The sequence below is a fragment of the Arachis hypogaea genome, chromosome 2, assembly GCF_003086295.3.
Source record: "Arachis hypogaea cultivar Tifrunner chromosome 2, arahy.Tifrunner.gnm2.J5K5, whole genome shotgun sequence".
NCBI classification, from domain to species: Eukaryota; Viridiplantae; Streptophyta; class Magnoliopsida; order Fabales; family Fabaceae; genus Arachis; species Arachis hypogaea.
Window position 1 is genome coordinate 167,297 of NC_092037.1, and position 18,279 is coordinate 185,575.

Consider the following 18,279-nt stretch of genomic DNA (forward strand, 5'->3'; position numbering starts at 1 on the left):
ACCACTAACTGGGGACTCTAGCAAAGCTGAGTCACAATCTGAAAAGGTTCACCCAGTTATGTGTCTATGGCATTTATGTATCTGGTGGTAATACTGGAAAACAAAGTGCTTAGGGCCACGGCCAAGACTCATAAGTAGCTGTGTTCAAGAATCAACATGCTTAACTAGGAAAGTCAATAACACTATCTAAAATTCTAAGTTCCTAAAGAAGCCAATCATTCAGAACTTCAAAGGAAAAAGTGAGATGCCAAAACTGTTCAGAAGCAAAAAGCTACAAGTCCCGCTCATCTAATTATAATTAATATTCATTGATATTCTGGAATTTATAGTATATTCTCTTCTTTTTATCCTAATTCATTTTCAGTTGCTTGGGGACAAGCAACAATTTAAGTTTGGTGTTGTGATGAGCGGATAATTTATACGCTTTTTGGCATTATTTTTAGGTAGTTTTTAGTAAGTTCAAGCTACTTTTAGGGATGTTTTCATTAGTTTTTATGTTAAATTCACATTTCTGGACTTTACTATGAGTTTGTGTGTTTTTCTGTGATTTCAGGTAATTTCTGGCTGAAATTGAGGGACTTGAGCAAAACTCTGAAAAAGGCTGACAAAAGGACTGCTGATGCTGTTGGAATCTGACCTCCCTGCACTCAAAATGGATTTTCTGGAGCTACAGAACTCCAAATGGTGCGCTCTCAATGGCGTTGGAAAGTAGACATCCAGAGCTTTCCAGCAATATATAATAATCCATACTTTATTCGGAAATTGATGACGTAACTTGGCGTTGAACTCCAAGTACATGCTGCTGTCTGGAGTTAAACGCCAGAAACACGTCATGATCCGGAGTTGAACGCCCAAAACACGTTATAACTTGGAGTTCAACTCCAAGAGAAGCCTCAGCTCGTGGATAGACCAAGCTCAGCCCAAACATACACCAAGTGGGCCCCGGAAGTGGATTTATGCATCAATTACTTACTCATGTAAACCCTAGTAGCTAGTCTAGTATATATAGGACATTTAACTATTGTATTAGACATCTTTTGATCACTTTAGATCTAAGGAACATCTGGGGGCGCATAGTTCTCAGATCATGGGGGCTGGCCATTCGGCCATGCCTGAACCTTTCACTTATGTATTTTCAACGGTGGGGTTTCTGCACACCATAGATTAAGGGTGTGGAGCTCTGCTGTACCTCAAGTTTCAATACAATTACTATTACTTTCTATTCAATTCTCTTTTATTCTTATTCCAAGATATACGTTGCACAACACTTTGATGAATGTGATGATCCGTGACACTCATCATCATTCTCACCTTTGAACGCGCGTGACTGACAACCACTTCCGTTCTACCTTAGGCTGGGCGCATATCTCTTAGATTCCCCAACAGAATCTTCGTGGTATAAGCTAGATAGATGGCAACATTCATGAGGATCCGGAAAGTCTAAACCTTGTCTATGGTATTCCGAGTAGGATTCTGGGATTGAATGACTGTGACGAGCTTCAAACTCCTGAAGGCTGGGCGTGATGACAAACGCAAAATAATCAAGGGATTCTATTCCAACCTGATTGAGAACCGACAGATGATTAGCCGTGCTGTGACAGAGCATAGGACCATTTTCACTGAGAGGATGAGATGTAGCCATTGACAACGGTGATGCCCTACATACAGCTTGCCATGGAAAGGAGTAAGAAGGATTGGATGAATGTAATAAGAAAGTAGAGATTCAAGAGGAGCACAGCATCTCCATACGCCTATCCGAAATTCCCACTATTGATTTACATAAGTATTTCTATCCTATTTTATTTAGTAGTCTTATTATTAATTTTCGAAACCTATAACCATTTAATCCGCCTAACTGAGATTTACAAGGTGACCATAGCTTGCTTCATACCAACAATCTCTGTGGGATCGACCCTTACTCACGTAAGGTTTATTAACGATTTTTTACAGTGACCAAAAAAGGTCTATGGTCACGGTTTTTCAAAAAAGGGTGACCTAAAAGGGTCTATGGTCACGGTTTTAGGGGTGACCTAAAGTGGTCTATGGTCACGGTTTTGGGGGGTGGCCTAAAAGGGTCTATGGTCACAGTTTTTTACAGTGACTAAAAAGGGTCTATGGTCACGGTTTTTCAAAAACGGTGACCTAAAAGGGTCTATGGTCACGGTTTTGAGGGGTGACCTAAAGTGGTCTATGGTCACGGTTTTGGTGGTGGCCTAAAAGAGTCTATGATCATGGTTTTGGGGGGTGGCCTAAAGGGGTCTATGGTCACGGTTTTAGTGAGTGGCCTAAAAGAGTCTATGGTCACGGTTTTTTGAAAGGGTGACTTAAAAAGGGTCTATGGTCACAGTTTTTGAAAGTGACCTAAAAGTATCTATGGTCACGGTTTTTGAGAGTGACCTAAAGGTATCTATGGTCACGATTTTTTAGAGTGACCTAAAAGTATCTATGTTCTATTTGCTTAAATATGAAAGCTAATTATTTTATTTAAATAAATTATCTTTATTATTATTTAATTTATATTAGCAAATCCATTTTTAAGAATATAATTAATTTAATGTATATACATACGGTGCAAAAAAATGATTACATCGACGTTCAATTTTTTGTATTGCCACACCTTAAAAACTACTCAAACCATTCAACATCCATCACAAAAATTGAATAAATACAAGTATTTTTATTAAATGGCATGACAGTTACATTCTTAACTCTTAAGTAATTATTATTTTTATAAATTTTAATAAATTCCATTCACATAAATTTTCATGTAAAATTAGATAGCCAGTTAAGTTTTTTTGTAATCAACACTTTCGTGTGTGTCTGTTTGTGTGCATTTCCGTTATATTGTTACTATATATAAAATATGAAATCTTCATCTTCGTTGTGGATTTTTCTTATTAATAATATGATGATTAATTTTAGAAAAATCAATAAAAAAATGGATTTTTCTTATTAATAATGTGATGATTAATTTTAGAAAAACCAATAAAGAGTGTCCCCCCGAAATTTTCCCATTCCCTCCCCGAATTTTCCCATTCCCTCCTCATCATCTAGGGGTGTTCGCGGTGCGGTTTGGTTCGATTTTTGAAGGAAAAGCCATCCAATCCGATCGTTTAATTAGACTGCGGTTCGGTTTGGTTCGGTTTTTTTGTCAAAGTCATCCGAACCAAACCAAACCAATTAAAATCGGTTTGGTTTGGTTCGGTTTTTTCGGTTTTTCAATCAAACCAAAAAATAACCACATACTATTATGCAAAGTCATAACATTGAAATTATAGAATACAAGTACACCATAACTAACAAAAGTCTCGATTCAATGAAATTCAACAACAAAAGAAATTAAAATACGACAATTAAAGAAGTTTAAAGGTTCAATAGTCAACACAACAAAAAATAAAAACAAATTTCCAACAACAGATAGCCACATCTTGGTGTCCTCTCCAACGACACCAACAAAACAATGAAACTTCTTCAAGCAAACCTATCTGAAATCAAAAGTCAATTACATAATAAAAACAATAATAATTGGTAAAAGCACTTGATCAGGTCACAAGTGAATCTTCACCATCATCTCTTAGGGACTAGGGACTACCTTATCAAACAATGTTAAAATTTTACTACTGACATATCCAATACTCCAATCAGAAAAGATCCACACACATAGACCACTACAACCTTTATTTAAAGTGCACTTGATTTTATGATTAATTTGAACAATTATTTCAAAAAAAAAAGATTAACCATTGTACTTGTCAACCTAAAATTTACTTAAGAGACCTACGCTCAAGATCTATGGAAAGCACATTCGAAACTATGCTGTTAGATTGAGATGAGTTTAAGTAAATAGTTACCATGAATGGCAAGATCTATAGAAAGCACATTCGATGCAAGACCACCATGAATAGTTCTAGGCTCAGATGCCAAGGGGTTTATTGCTCCAATCAACTTTCGGCCAGTTGCAACAACACCTTTACCCTCCCAAACCATGGCAACAATAGAACCAGAGATAATGTATTAGACCAATCCATTAAAGAAAGGCTTTGTAATTACTAGCAATTTGTGGAGTTTCTAAAAAGAACAACATTGACCTATTTTACAAAATAGCTACCTTCATCAACCTAATTACTAACAATTTTAAACAATTAGTAATGAACAAATAATTAAAAAAACAGTAATGAACAATAAACAACAACCAGCAATCAACAATGAACAATGAATAACAATCAACCATGAACAATGAAAAGCAAAGTAATTACTAGCAATTTTAAAAAATAACAACAAAATAATGAACAACAATCAGCAATGAACAACAATCAACAATCAAACAACAAATATATAGAACAATAAAACTGAAATTATTGATTTATTGATTAACAAGTTAACAACAACCAGCAGCAAGCCAGCAATCCATCAATGAATAACCAAGTCAGCAAACACTTCAACAAACAGAACAAAATCAGCAACAATGAATCAAATTACCAAAATAAATCAATAATTTAACCAGCAACAATACCTAACAAAATAAATCAACCTGAACTGAATCAAGAAAATCAAGATACACAACCAAACTAATTCCAAAAATTTTGCAAAAATGGTGCACCAATTCCAAACTGAATCAAGATATACAACTAAATAGAATCAGAAACACAACCAAATTAATTCCACAATTTTTATTTGGTGCACTAATTCCACAAATTATTCGTCTTTCACCTTCCCCTTTCCTGCATTAACATTGAATAAACAAAAATTCAGAACCAACCCTAAACCTGAATTACCCCAAATCAAAATAGAACAAAAAGTTCAGAATTAAAAAACAAAATCTGAATCCATAAGAAGACTAAAACAGAATTTAAAAAATAAATAGAATCAGAACAAAAAAAAAACCTGAGATGGAAGGACAACACTGCTTCAATGACAGAGAAGAAGAGACTGGACACCGACACGGCTTCAACGACAAACGAGAGAGGGTGACGAACTGCAGCGGCTTCGACTGCGTCTGGTGCGTTCTGCTGCGGTTCGTTGAGGACGACGACGGCTGTTGGTTCGTGGAGGAGACGGCTACTGGAGAGGTGGTGTGTGGAGCCGTCGAGGATGAGGGACAGAGAGGAGTGCTACAAGCCTACGAGGAATGGAGAGGGAGAGGAAAGGACCGCACCGCCGCGATGGTGCTGTTCGGTGATGTCGATGGCGGAGAAGAAGGAGGAGGTCCGGCACTGAGACACTGCGCTAGAGAGACTGAGAGAGAGCTCGAGGAGTTAGGGTTCCTGATAGGGGAGGGGTGGTTGTGGCTAGATTAGGATGAATTGGGGAGGAAGGCTACTTTTATATTAGGGTTTTTTTAATAACACCAGTTCGGTTTGGTTCGGTTAGGGTTTTTTCTAACAAAACCGAAAACCGAACCGAACCGCAAAAAATTGCAAAAAATTATTTTTTCGGTTTTTTCGATTTTCGGTTTATTCGGTTATCGGTTTTTTTGGTTCGGTTCGTCGGTTTTGTTCGGGTTGGATCGGTTTTGAACACCCCTATCATCATCTTCTAAGTTCCTAAGTTAGGGTTAAAAGAAATAAGAGAACCATAGTGCCTGCCCAGCCACGCGCACCCTCCTCCCCTCTCTCGTCGTTTCAATGCCCGTCCGTTAGAAGCCATCGCTCCTCTCTTCACAAAGACACAAACCCATCGCTCCTCTCTTCTTCTCTGAGAACCATAGTCCATAGAAACCACAAATCGATTAGCTGCTGCATGCGTCCTGTAGCCACCGCAGCGATGGGTTCGACCACCACAACCCCCATCGCTCCTCTCTTCTTCTCTGAGGACCATAGTCCATAGAAGCCATGAATCGAGTAGCTGCTGCGTTCTGTAGCCACCACAGCGACGGGTTCGACCACCACAGCCCCCACCGCTCCTCTCTTTTTCTCTGAGGACCATAGTCCATAGAAGCCACGAATCGAGCAGCTGCTGCGTCCTGTAGCCACCGCAGTGACTGGTTCGACCACCACAGCCCCCACCGCGTCGTTGTCATCGCTGAGCTCGCCTTCTCTGTGTTCGCCGGTGTCACCTCCTCTACCGTCGCCGTTGCTCGCCTTCCTCCTCGCCACCGGTAAGTAATACTCTGTTTACAAACTTTATAGCCATTTCCTCGGTGTCTGCTTGCTGGTTTAGGGTTTAGAAGTTGATTTTCTGCTTAGCTGGATTAGCTTAGGTTATTGTTTGTAATTTGTTAATAATTCATTTGCTGAGTAGCTGGATTTTCTAAGGTTATTGTTTGCTGGAATAGATTTATTTGTTTTTCTTATTTTCTCTTCATGATTTTTTTTGCCCAGGTTATTATTTGCTTGCTGAGCTTATTGTTTGTTGAGCTTATTGTTACTCTATTCGTGATTTGGTTGTTATTTCTGATTTTCTGTTCATGATTTTTTTGAGGTTATTATTTGCTTGCTGAGCTTATTGTTATTCTATTCATGATTTGTTTGGTGAGCTTTTTTGTTGCTGAGCTTAATTTATTTTGTCATTGGTTGCTGAGTTTATTGGTTGCTGAGGCCTAAGGGTTTTTGTTGTATGTTATAGGCAAAACCCAGTCGCCGGTCACCAGCTTCGAAGGCCACCATCCATCGAAGTCTTGCTCCAACCCGTGAAGTTGGGCATCAGCCCCGCTGGTGTGCATAGCCCTTAAAGCTCTTCGTGTCAGCACTCATTCATACTATTGAGTATTCCAAGTAAGTTTCTTTCTTTTCTTTTCAATTTAATTAGTTTAGTTTTTACAATTAGCTAAGTTTTTTCAATTTGATCTCATAATTTCAATTCTAATGAGCATTTGATCTCATAATTTCAATTAGCTAAGTTTTCTAATTTGCTAATTTAATACTTTATTATAATCAGTGAAACAAGTTTTTAATGTTATCATTTCAATTTTAAGAACATTCCCTCCCCCCCTTTCCTAAAATTTCAAGAAAGATATAAATATAAATTTTTTTTTATATTGTTGTATGATGCAACCAGTGAACAATGAGTCAAGTTTGTTAATATTGCAATTTGAATTTTGAAGCTTATGATGAGAATTTTGTATCAACTTTATTGAGGTGAAGTTTGGCACATTTTTTGTTTCTTCAGAGTACTGGGCAGGAAGGTTTGAAGAAGATATTGGTAGCTGCACATCACAAGATTTTTACTGAGATGTACTTGATCCTTAGAGTGGCATAGTAATACTTTATTAGGTTGTTGTTTGATTAGGTTAGCTTATTTGAATTAGGTGGTTAGGTAGTCAATTAATTTTATAGTGGATTTAGGTTTGAACTCTGATGTTTATTCTATCTGAAATTGGTTTTCCTGTGCTGGTAATAACTTGCCCTGTTCTAATTTAGTTTTCTACTGCTGCTTCATTGATATGTCCTGTGCTAAATTAGTTTGCTTGGCGCTGTTGATTAGGTTTAAACTGTTATTGATCCTATGTTGCTGTTTCATTATTTTATTTTTGTGCTAAACTGGTTTATATGATGCTGCTGCATAGTATTATTGCTGCCTTATTCTTGTGTTGGCTGCTGTTGGAATGAACAAATTCTGAATTATTTGTGCAGTAGTGATAACTTTGATGAATTTCTGAGTCTAAGCTATCACTACTGCTGCATTTTTACAATAGTTGCTGTTTGAAGTGAATGATGGTTGTGAATAATTCTTGAGTGTTACTGTGGATGAATGTTTCCCTTCTTTTGCTGCATATGTATTGCATCATCAAAACCATTTTTGCAAGATATTTAACATGTTTATTTCTTTTACGTGCAGGAAGACATGATGTGATGAAGAAAATATGTTCCATATAAATATCACATGGGATGGGTCTTACAATGACCTTAATTAGTTATGCAAATGTAATATTTTGATGTGTTATGTACTTTTTGAGATAGTACATGTAATTGAAAAAAATTTACTCTATTTGGATTTGTGTTGTTTAGACTAAAGATTAAACATATCTATCTTATAATGAAACTTTTATGATTTAGATTTCTTTAATTTCTTATTTCTAGATTTATTTTGTGATTATTATCATTTTGGGATGTGATTATAATTTAAAAAAATTGAATCTCATAAACAACAACAGGCTATAGTCACCGTGACCATAGAAAGGGCTATGGTCATGTTTTTTAGGGGTGACCATAGAGGCTATGGCCACGGTGAAAAACCGTGACCATAGATAGGGCTATGGTCACGGTTTTAAGGAGGGGGTGACCATAGAGTCTATGGCCACAGTGAAAAATCGTGACTATAGATAGGCTATGGTCACGGTTTTAAGGAGGAGGTGCCATAGAGACTATGGCCACGGTGAAAACCGTGACCATAGATAGGGCTATGGTCACGGTTTTAAGGAGGGGTGACCATAGAGGCTATTGCCACGGTGAAAAACCGTGACCATAAATAGGGTTATGGTCACGGTTTTAGGTGGGGTGACCATAGAGGCTATAGCCATGATGAAAAACCGTGACCATAGATAGGCTATGGTCACGGTTTTAAGTGGGGTGACCATAGAGTCTATGGCCACGGTGAAAACGGTGACCATAGGTTGGGCTATGGTCACGGTTTTAAGGAGGGGTGACCATAGAGGCTATGGCCACGGTGAAAACCGTGACCATAGCCTTATCTATGGTCACGGTTTTAAGGAGGGGTGACCATAGAGGCTATAGTCACGGTGAAAACCGTGACCATAGATAAGGCTATGGTCACGGTTTTTTTTACCGTGACCATAGATTAACCTATGGTCACGGTAAAAAAATGTGGCCTAAAGTGTCAGATTTTGAAAATTGAAACCGTGACCATAGATAAAAAAACCGTGACCATAGACCTATGGCCACGAGAGAATAGGCCACGGTAAAAAACCGTGACCATAGGTCCAAAACCGTGACCACAGATCTATGGCCACCCTTTTTACTAGCTATGGTCACGGTTTTTTACCGTGACCATAGGCCTTTTTTTTGTAGTGTAAGTTTGGTGTTCCACCAAAAATCTCATTTAAAAACACATTCTCACCTTCTGCATAAACCGTTGCTAGCTCCAAGCAATCAGAGAAACTACTTAACCAATGTCTATTTTCTAGTTTTTAGTCTTATTGCCTTTAGCAAAGAAAAAGAGTTCCACATATGGTCAATTTGATGCATGAGAACTATTGGCAAGGTACTAAGTTTGGTGTTCTCACAGCAAAGTAAGTTCAAAAGCCCACAAATAATTCATGCATGCTAACCATTTTTCAAGTGCTTGGGGAACAAGCAACTTTCAAAGTTTATTGTAGGCAGTCACTTAAATCTAAGGAAAGATTAAACACCATCAACCAAAGAGACAAAGAGGGATGCAAAGATCAACAATGGTGCTAAGAAGGAGTGAAGCAAGTAAACTCCAAAATGTTGTATTGTTAAGTGATTGTCTTATATTCAAAACTGCTATGATTGAAAGTGGTACTGTACCCCTGTTCAGTATAATTTCCTTGTAGTTCAATAACTAAGATGTTTGGTATATCATAGCACCATACACTTGGAAATTTGCTTGCACTCAAGGATTGGAAAAATATAAATAGAAAACATTTCTTTGAAGAGAAGGATTGAGGAATCAAAAATTCATCTTGAGGTAAGCAAAAGATTAAGGGAAGTGGTGGTTCTAGTTGTATAATTATGTATTGAGGTTGCATGCTTATGAAAACTTGCATGGGAGCTCATAGGCAGGGCGTAGAGTTCAAAGAAGTATTGTGGAAATTCTCAAACATTTATTGATCCAAAAAGCAGCAAACAAAAGAAAGAAAACACAAATGAAGGAACATGGCCCAAGGCTCTGAGCATCAATTACTAGGCAGAAAAAAAAGGGAAGAAACAAAAACTCAAAGAGTTGTTATCCTAGTAAATGCTTGTGGTCGAATTGTGTCAAAGAGAGAGGCTTGAGCAAATAAATCCTTAGGGGTGCTTTAACACCTAATACCTTAAAACCAACTGGTTTAGGAGTATTGATTGAAAGCTTATCTAAAGAGTCGCTTTGAGACATGACACTTAAAGTCAAGGCCAAAGCACATAAACTATAAGCTGCTTCAAGGTGATTACCTATAGAGAGATCTCCATGATACCATTTGGATGAAAGTCCTAAGACCTAAGACTTCCAAGATGTGGGGACTAGTAAGCATTAAAACCCTTGCATGAGCATATAATTTAGAGTTCACCCCACTGTCACTTAATCACTTCTCATAGGACACTATATGTTATTCTTCAAATCCATTCTAATTGAAGGAATCTTTGAGCATAATTCAGTACTTGCTTGGGGACAAGCAAGCTTTAAGTTTGGTGTTGTGATGACAGGTCATCTTAGCCTAGTTTCACTAGTCTTTTTCTTTTGTTTTCAATAGATTTTATGCACTTTCTTGAGCCATAAGTAAGCCAATTGGGTAGAATTTCATGTTTCCTTTGATTCAATCAACCATGGATAAATTGATGCATTTTCATGAGATTTTGTGCTATAATTGTCATATATTATAAAAGAGAAACAATCTCATGATTTTGAGCATAGCTTTGATGCTTTTGATTGATTGATGATAGGTGAAAAAGCTTTGAAGAAGGTTGAAGAAAAGAAGATGGCAAGGGCAAAAAGGAGGACTCACGTTTGAGCTAAAGTTTGCCTCAAACTTAAGCTCAAACGTGAGGAGAAGCATCATCTCACCCAGGGAGGCCAAAAGCTTGCGCCAACGTTTGCCTCAAACTTGAGGTCAAACGTTGGCTTGCAAAATTTCATCCTGGAGCCATCAAAAGCTTGCGCCAACGTTTGCCTCAAACTTGAGGTCAAACGTCGGCCACAAGCAGCAAGGAAAACCAACCCTGGAGCAAGCAAAAGCTTGCACCAACGTTTGCCTCAAGCTTGAGGTCAAACGTTGGCGCCATATTAGCAAGGAAGAGCACTCTGTTTGAAGCCTTGGATAAGCCAACGTTTGCACCAACGTTTGCCTCAAACATTGGGCCAAACGTTGGCCAAAAGAGAAGCAATGGAGGAACCACGTTTGAGCTCACGTTTGACCTCAAATGTTGAGCCAAACGTGGATGGCAGCACAAAGGGGCAATCTGTTAAAAAAGCTTGAGTCAAAGTTTGCCCTAAACTTTGACTCAAGCTTAAATGGTTCATGGCCCGGTTCACAAGTGGGTTTCTTCCCAACACCAAGAGCAATCAACAGAGGCTTTTGTCAACCCAATTCCATCAAGAGCAAGGGCCCAATTCAAGGCTTGAAGATCATTTGAAGAGAGTGTATAAATAGCTTAGAATTTAAGTTTTTCGAGAGCTTTTTCGGAGAGAGCTTTCTTTGGAGAATTTTTAGAGAGCTTTCCTTTTTGTTTTGCTGGGTACTTTTGGAGAGCTTTTGGGTTGGGAGTTATTTTTGGAGATTCTGAGTCTTGGGGAAGGAGAATTGAATTCTCTTCCTCTTAGTTTTCTTGTTTTCAATTTCATTTACACTTGTCTTGAATCTTGGGTTGAAGAATTGAGGAAATTCTGTCTCAATCTCACCTTGAGATCTCTCTGTCCCACTTTACCGCAACTTTTGGAAATTGAATTTGGATTTGCTTCTTCTTCTGTTTGATCTTTAATTTATCTTCAGTTGTTTTCTGAATTAGATCAAGGAAGGTAGTAAGATCAAGACTTGGTTTTCTAGTCTCTTGACCCCTGAGATCTGAAATTTCCTTTTAATTCTTCTGTTGAATGCTTCTTCAAGCTAATTTACATTTTCTGTTTGAGACCTGCTGTAATTAAATTCATCTTTTACTTTCCTACTTGTTGCAATTTACTTTTCTCTTGTTTAATTTCTGTAATCCCACATCCCTGACCCATTTACAATTCAAGCCATTTACATTTCTTGCACTCTAAAATTCTGTAATTTACATTTCTTTCCTTCTAAGTTTCTGCCATTTAATTTCTTGTTCTTTAAGATTCAGCACTTTTATTTTCTGTTCTCTTTAATTTACTGCAATTTACCCTTTCCCAATTACATTTCATGCAATTTAGCTTCTGTCAATCACAAATCACACAACTCAACTCTTGTTTGCTTGACTAAATCAACCACTAAGCTAAAATTGCTCAATCCTTCAATCCCTGTGGGATCGACCTCACTCCCGTGAGTTTTATTACTTGATGCGATCCGGTGCACTTGCCGGTGAGTTTTGTGTCAGATCATTTTCCGCACATCAGCGTTCATAAGGACGGATGATGATGAGTGTCACGGATTATCACATCCATCAGGTTGAAGGGCAGCGAATATCTTAGAATAAGAATAAGCATGAATTGAATAGAAAATAGTAGTACTTTGCATTAAAACTTGAGGTACAGCAGAGCTCCACACCTTAATCTATGGTGTGTAGAAACTCCACCGTTGAAAATACATAAGTGGTGGTCTAGGCATGGCCGAATGGCCAGCCCCATGAGTGATCAAAAGACCGAATGATCAAAGACTAGACGTCCGAAGATGAAAATACAATTGTAAAAAGTCCTATTTATATTAGACTAGCTACTAGGGTTTAGAGAAATGAGTCTAAGAGCAGAAATCCACTTCTAGGGCCCACTTTGGTGGGTGCTTGGGCTGAGCATGAGCTTTACACGTGTAGAGGCTTCTCTTGGAGTTAAACTCCAAGTTATAACGTGTTTTTGGCGTTTAACTCTGGTTTGTGACGTGTTTCTGGCGTTTTACTCCAGAATGCAGCATGGAACTGGCGTTGAACGCCAGTTTGCATCGTCTAAACTCGAACAAAGTATGGACCATTATATATTTTTGGAAAGCTCTGAATGTCTACTTTCCAACGTTATTGAGAGCGCGCCATTTGGAGTTCTGTAGCTCCAGAAAATCCATTTCGAGTGCAGGGAGGTCAGAATCCAACAGCATTAGCAGTCCTTTGTCAGCTTCCTATTAGACTTTTGCTCAGGTCCCTCAATTTCAGCCAGAAAATACCTGAAATCACAGAAAAACACACAAACTCATAGTAAAGTCCAGAAATGTGAATTTTGCATAAAAACTAATGAAAACATCCCTAAAAGTAGCTAGATCCTACTAAAAACTACCTAAAAACAATGCCAAAAAGCGTATAAATTATCCGCTCATCACTGGCGCATGTGCATTGATTATAGGAAGCTTAATGAAGCTACCAGGAAGGATCACTTCCCACTACTTTTCATGGACCAGATGCTAGAAAGACTTGTGGGACATGAATATTATTGCTTCTTGGATGGCTATTCTTGTTACAACCAAATAGTTGTAGACCCCAAGGACCCGGAGAAAAGTTCATTTACTTGTCCCTATGGTGTCTTTGCTTATAGGAGAAAGCCCTTTGGATTGTGCAATGCACCTGCAACATTCGAAAGGTGCATGCTCTCCATATTTTCAGATATGATTGAAAGATTCATTAAAGTGTTTATGGATGACTTTTCTGTATTTGGTGATTCATATTCTAAATGCTTACACCACTTGGCCTTGGTGCTAAAGAGATGCCAAGAAACCAACCTCATTTTGAATTAGGAGAAGTGCCACTTTATGGTTACAGAGGGGGTGGTTCGTGGTCATAAGATCTCAGAAAGAGGCATAGAGGTGAACAAGGCTAAGGTGGAGGTGGTTGAAAAGCTACCCTCACCTTGCAATGTCAAAGCAATTAGAAGTTTTCTAGGACATGCTGGCTTTTATAGAAGGTTCATTAGAGATTTTTCAAAAATTGCTAAACCTTTAAGTAACTTGCTTGTCTCTGATGTACCTTTTATCTTTGATAGAGACTGCATGCTAGCCTTTGATGAGCTTAAAAATAGACTTTCTTCTGCACCTATCATAGCACCACCCTGCTGGGATTTACCTTTTGAGTTGATGTGTGATGCATCAAATTTTGCTGTTGGTACTGTTTTAGGATAGAGGAGAGATAAGCTGGTGCATGTTATTTACTATGCTAGCAAAATACTCAATGAGAATCAAAGAAATTGCACAACTACAGAGAAGGAACTTCTTGCCATAGTCTTTGTATTTGATAAATTAAGATCATATCTTATTGGCTCTAAAGTTACTGTTTTCATTGATCATGCAGCCCTCAAATATTTGCTGACCAAGGAAGAATCCAAGCCTAGGTTGATAAGATGGGTCTTGTTACTTCAAGAGTTCAACATAGAGATAAAAGATAGAAGTGGAGCAGAGAACAAGGTGGCTGACCACCTATCAAGAATCCCACATGAAGAGGATGAAGCACAATAATTTGAAGTGAATGAAAGCTTCCCTGATGAGCAGTTGATGATGATTCAGGAAAGCCCTTGGTTTGCTGATATAGCCAACTTCAAGGCTATTGGGGAGTTGCCCACCAACATCAATAAGTACATAAGGAGGAAGCTACTCAATGATGCTAAACACTACATCTGGGATGAGCCCTACTTGTTTAAAAAGGGTGTTGATAGAATCTTGAGGAGGTGTATTTCACAAGAGAAAGGGCAAGAAGTGTTGTGGCAATGCCATGGATTCGCATATAGAGGCCATTTTACTGGAGAAAGAACTGCAGCCAAGGTGCTGCAATGTGGGTTCTTTTGGCCAATAATATTCAAAGATGAAAATGAATTAGTATCAAGGTGCAATGAATGCCAAAGAGCTAGCAATCTATCAAAGAAAAATGAGATGCCACAGCAGTTTATCCTAGAACTTGAGTTGTTTGATGTATGGGGGGATTGACTTCATGGGTCCCCTCCCCACTTTATACTCAAACAAGTACATTCTAGTGGCAGTGGACTATGTATCTAAGTGGGTGGAGGAGATTTCAACCCCAACAAATGATAATAAGATAGTCATGAACTTTCTTAGAAGAAATATCTTCAGCCGATTTAGAGTCCCCAGAGCCCTTATTAGTGATGGAGGAAGCCATTTCTGCAACAGACCATTAGAAGCCCTCCTCATGGGACATGGAGTGAAACATAAGGTTGCAACACCTTATCACCCTCAAACAAGTGGGTAGACAGAGCTATCCAACAGAGAGTTAAAAAGAATTCTAGAAACGACTGTGGGAGCTTCAAGAAAGGACTGGTCAAAGAGGCTGGACGATGCTCTTTGGGCATATAGGACAACCTTTAAAACACCAATTGGGATGACCCCATATCAGCTGGTGTATGGGAAGGCATGTCACATACCCCTTGAACTTGAACACAAAGTCTTTTGGGCACTCAAGCTGCTGAATTTTGATAGTAATGCTGCTGGGGAGAAAAAGATCTTGCAACTGCAAGAATTAGAAGAACTCAGATCTCAAGCATATGAGAATGCCAAAATCTATAAGGAGAAAGCTAAGAAATGGCATGACCAAAAGATAGAAAGAAGAGAGTTTGTAGAAGGTCAAAAGGTGCTGCTATACAATTCAAGGCTCAAGTTCTTCCTAGGAAAACTTAAGTCAAGATGGTATGGACCTTTCACCATCCTCAAGGTGTCTCCCTATGGTCATGTAGAGCTCATGGAGGACAAAACACGGAGAACCTTCACTGTAAATGGCCAGAGACTCAAGCATTACTTGGGAGACTTACTGGATGAGCAGAGAGTGAGCTACAATCTCAACTAAAGAAAGAGGAACATCAAGCTAGTGACGATAAAGAAGCACTAGTTGGGAGGCACCCCAACACTCTGTATCCTTTTTAAAATCTTATTTTTTTTTTGTAGTCTATGACTATTAAGATAGGTAGTTTAATTTTAGTCTCTTAGTTGATAGTTCTTTAGTTTATTCTCTTTTATTTACTGGGAGTGTAAGGTTGCATAATCACTCAATTGAAGTTGGTTGAATGGGCTGAGAACTAGCTAAAGAGCTAAGTTTGGTATGGCCACTAATCCACTTAATTTAGGCTTACAACCCTTTGAATGAGTTAATATTGAAAGTAAGCCCAGAAATTAAGTTTGGTGTGGCCACCACCATATGAAGTTCACACAAGCAAGCCCAACATGGTCTTAGTTGAATGCACTTAGTAAATTGGTAAAGCATACAATGCCATTTTAATGTGTTCGGAAGGAATGTGAAAGATTGAATTTATTTCACCCTTATGAACACATTAAATTCCAATGATGAAACCATTTCACTAGATGCAAGGAAATTAAGTTTGGTGTCCCAAAGGACACTCATCAATGGCAATTTAAATGACTCATAATATAGGGAATGTGAAGGATTTTTTTGTCATTACTGATGGGGTTGTCGGTTTTCAATTTCATAAGAGGCGGGACCCACATGATTGATAGCTCATCAATCAAGGAGTCAAAGTGTACTTGCACTTTGGAACTCAACATCTGAGTAAAGTAAAAAGGAAAGGACTGGCGCCTCACCCCATACTAGGCGCCACTCCCAAGTGGGAAAACAATTAATTGTTTTCCCTCCCCACCTTCCCTCCAGACTACTCCTTCTCTTATAAAAACCACTCAACCTTCCACTTTCCTCCACACTCCAAACCCAACTTCACACTCGAAACCTCTGTACTTTCTTCTCTTTTTGTTCCCTTACTTCTTCTTTTCTTCTACTTGATTAGGGACAATCAAGTCCTAAGTTTGGTGTTGTGGAGCAAACCCTTGCTTTTCTCTCCGTTTTTTACCTCTCCTACTATTTTCTACAACCTTTCAAACTTTTTTTCTCACCCAATGGCACCACCAAGAGCCTCATCATCAAAGAAGAGAAAGACCAAGGAACCAACTTCCGGATCCTCAAGTTCAAGTTTCAATGAGTACAAGTTCCTCTCATCATTCAACCAAAACCAATTCTATGGTTGGGTGAGTGAGAGGCATGTCATTCCGGAGGTTGGCTTCCAACTTGGTAGGAATAAACATCCTGAGATTAATAGGGAAATCAATAACAGAGGATGGGCACTCTTATGCAACCCACCAAATAAGGTGGTGGAGAGCTTGGTTAGAGAATTCTGTGCCAATGCAGTGCCTTAACCTAGGCAACCTTATGGATATCTTAGCTATGTGAGGGGGAAAGCTATTGACTATAGCCCCTCCAACATAGATAGGATGTTAATGGTGAAGCAAACAAACTCCACCCGGAGCTGTGAAGAAAGGGTGCAGTGGATCAATAACAAAGATGGAGACCCAACTAACTTAGAAGAAGAGACTTATGCCCCCAAGCTAGTGGGTGGCTGGATTTTGTGAGAAGGTCTCTCAATCCCACATCCAACACTTCAGAGGTGACTAAGGAGAGAGCTGTGCTCATATATAGCATAATAAAGGGAGAAAATGTCAATGTTGGGAAATTAATTGCCAACAACATCAATAAGGAGAGAGCTGTGCTCATATACAGCATAATGAAGGGAGAAAATGTCAATGTTGGGAAATTAATTGCCAACAACATCAATAGGGTACTGAAAAGTACCAAGGATAGCTCAAGGTTGGCATCCTCCAGCATCATTCAAAGGCTATGTGATGAGGCAGGGGTTAAGAAGATCATTGACGAGGTGCTAGTGGAACAAGAAAAGCCTATAACTGCTAAGAAGATGGCCAAAGTGGTGGCTGCCAAGCCTTTTCAGAGAGCAAGGGAGCACAGAGCTCATGCTCATGTACCACAAGGGCAACTACAATAAGAAGAGGAGGCTAAAGATCAACCATAATACTTGGCATTACCACTACCATTTCAACAATTTCCTGAAGGTTTTAACTGGGAGCAATTGCAAGGAGACATACACCAAATGATAGGAGATATTCACCACCTGAAAGAGGATGTCAACCAACTCAAGGAACAATAACAACAATGGGATCAAGTACATAAGGACATACAACAACTCCAAGGAAGTATGGAGTATATGAAGGAGCAACAAGAACAGTTCGACTGGGGAGAAATGCAAGGTGCACTCAACAAAATAGTGGAGCAAAACAAATGGCAATAGAGGAACCTTGCTGAGTTTAGGCATCTTTATGATGCTAGAATCATTTCAAGGAGGCAATATGATATCAACACGCAAGCGAAACTGAATCCCTTGTGTAATGCTGTGGCAGCCTTGAACCCCGGATACCCAATATTCATGCAAGGAATGGAGGAACTCAGTGCAAGGCAAGATGAAATTGCATACCAGTATAAAGAAAATGTAAAGGCGTACATGAGAAGGCTGGGATTTTGGAAGTCCAAGGACACAAAGGCACAAAAAGGATCCTCCAAGATGGATGATGATGACTCCTCCTCCTCCTCTAAGAAGAAGGACAAAGGAAAAGGGCCAATGAACTGAAGCTGCTCAAGGTTGTTGAGTTCCATGGTTGACACTTTGTTTTAAAAAAAATTCTGAATTTCTGTTTGATTTTCTTATGTTTTA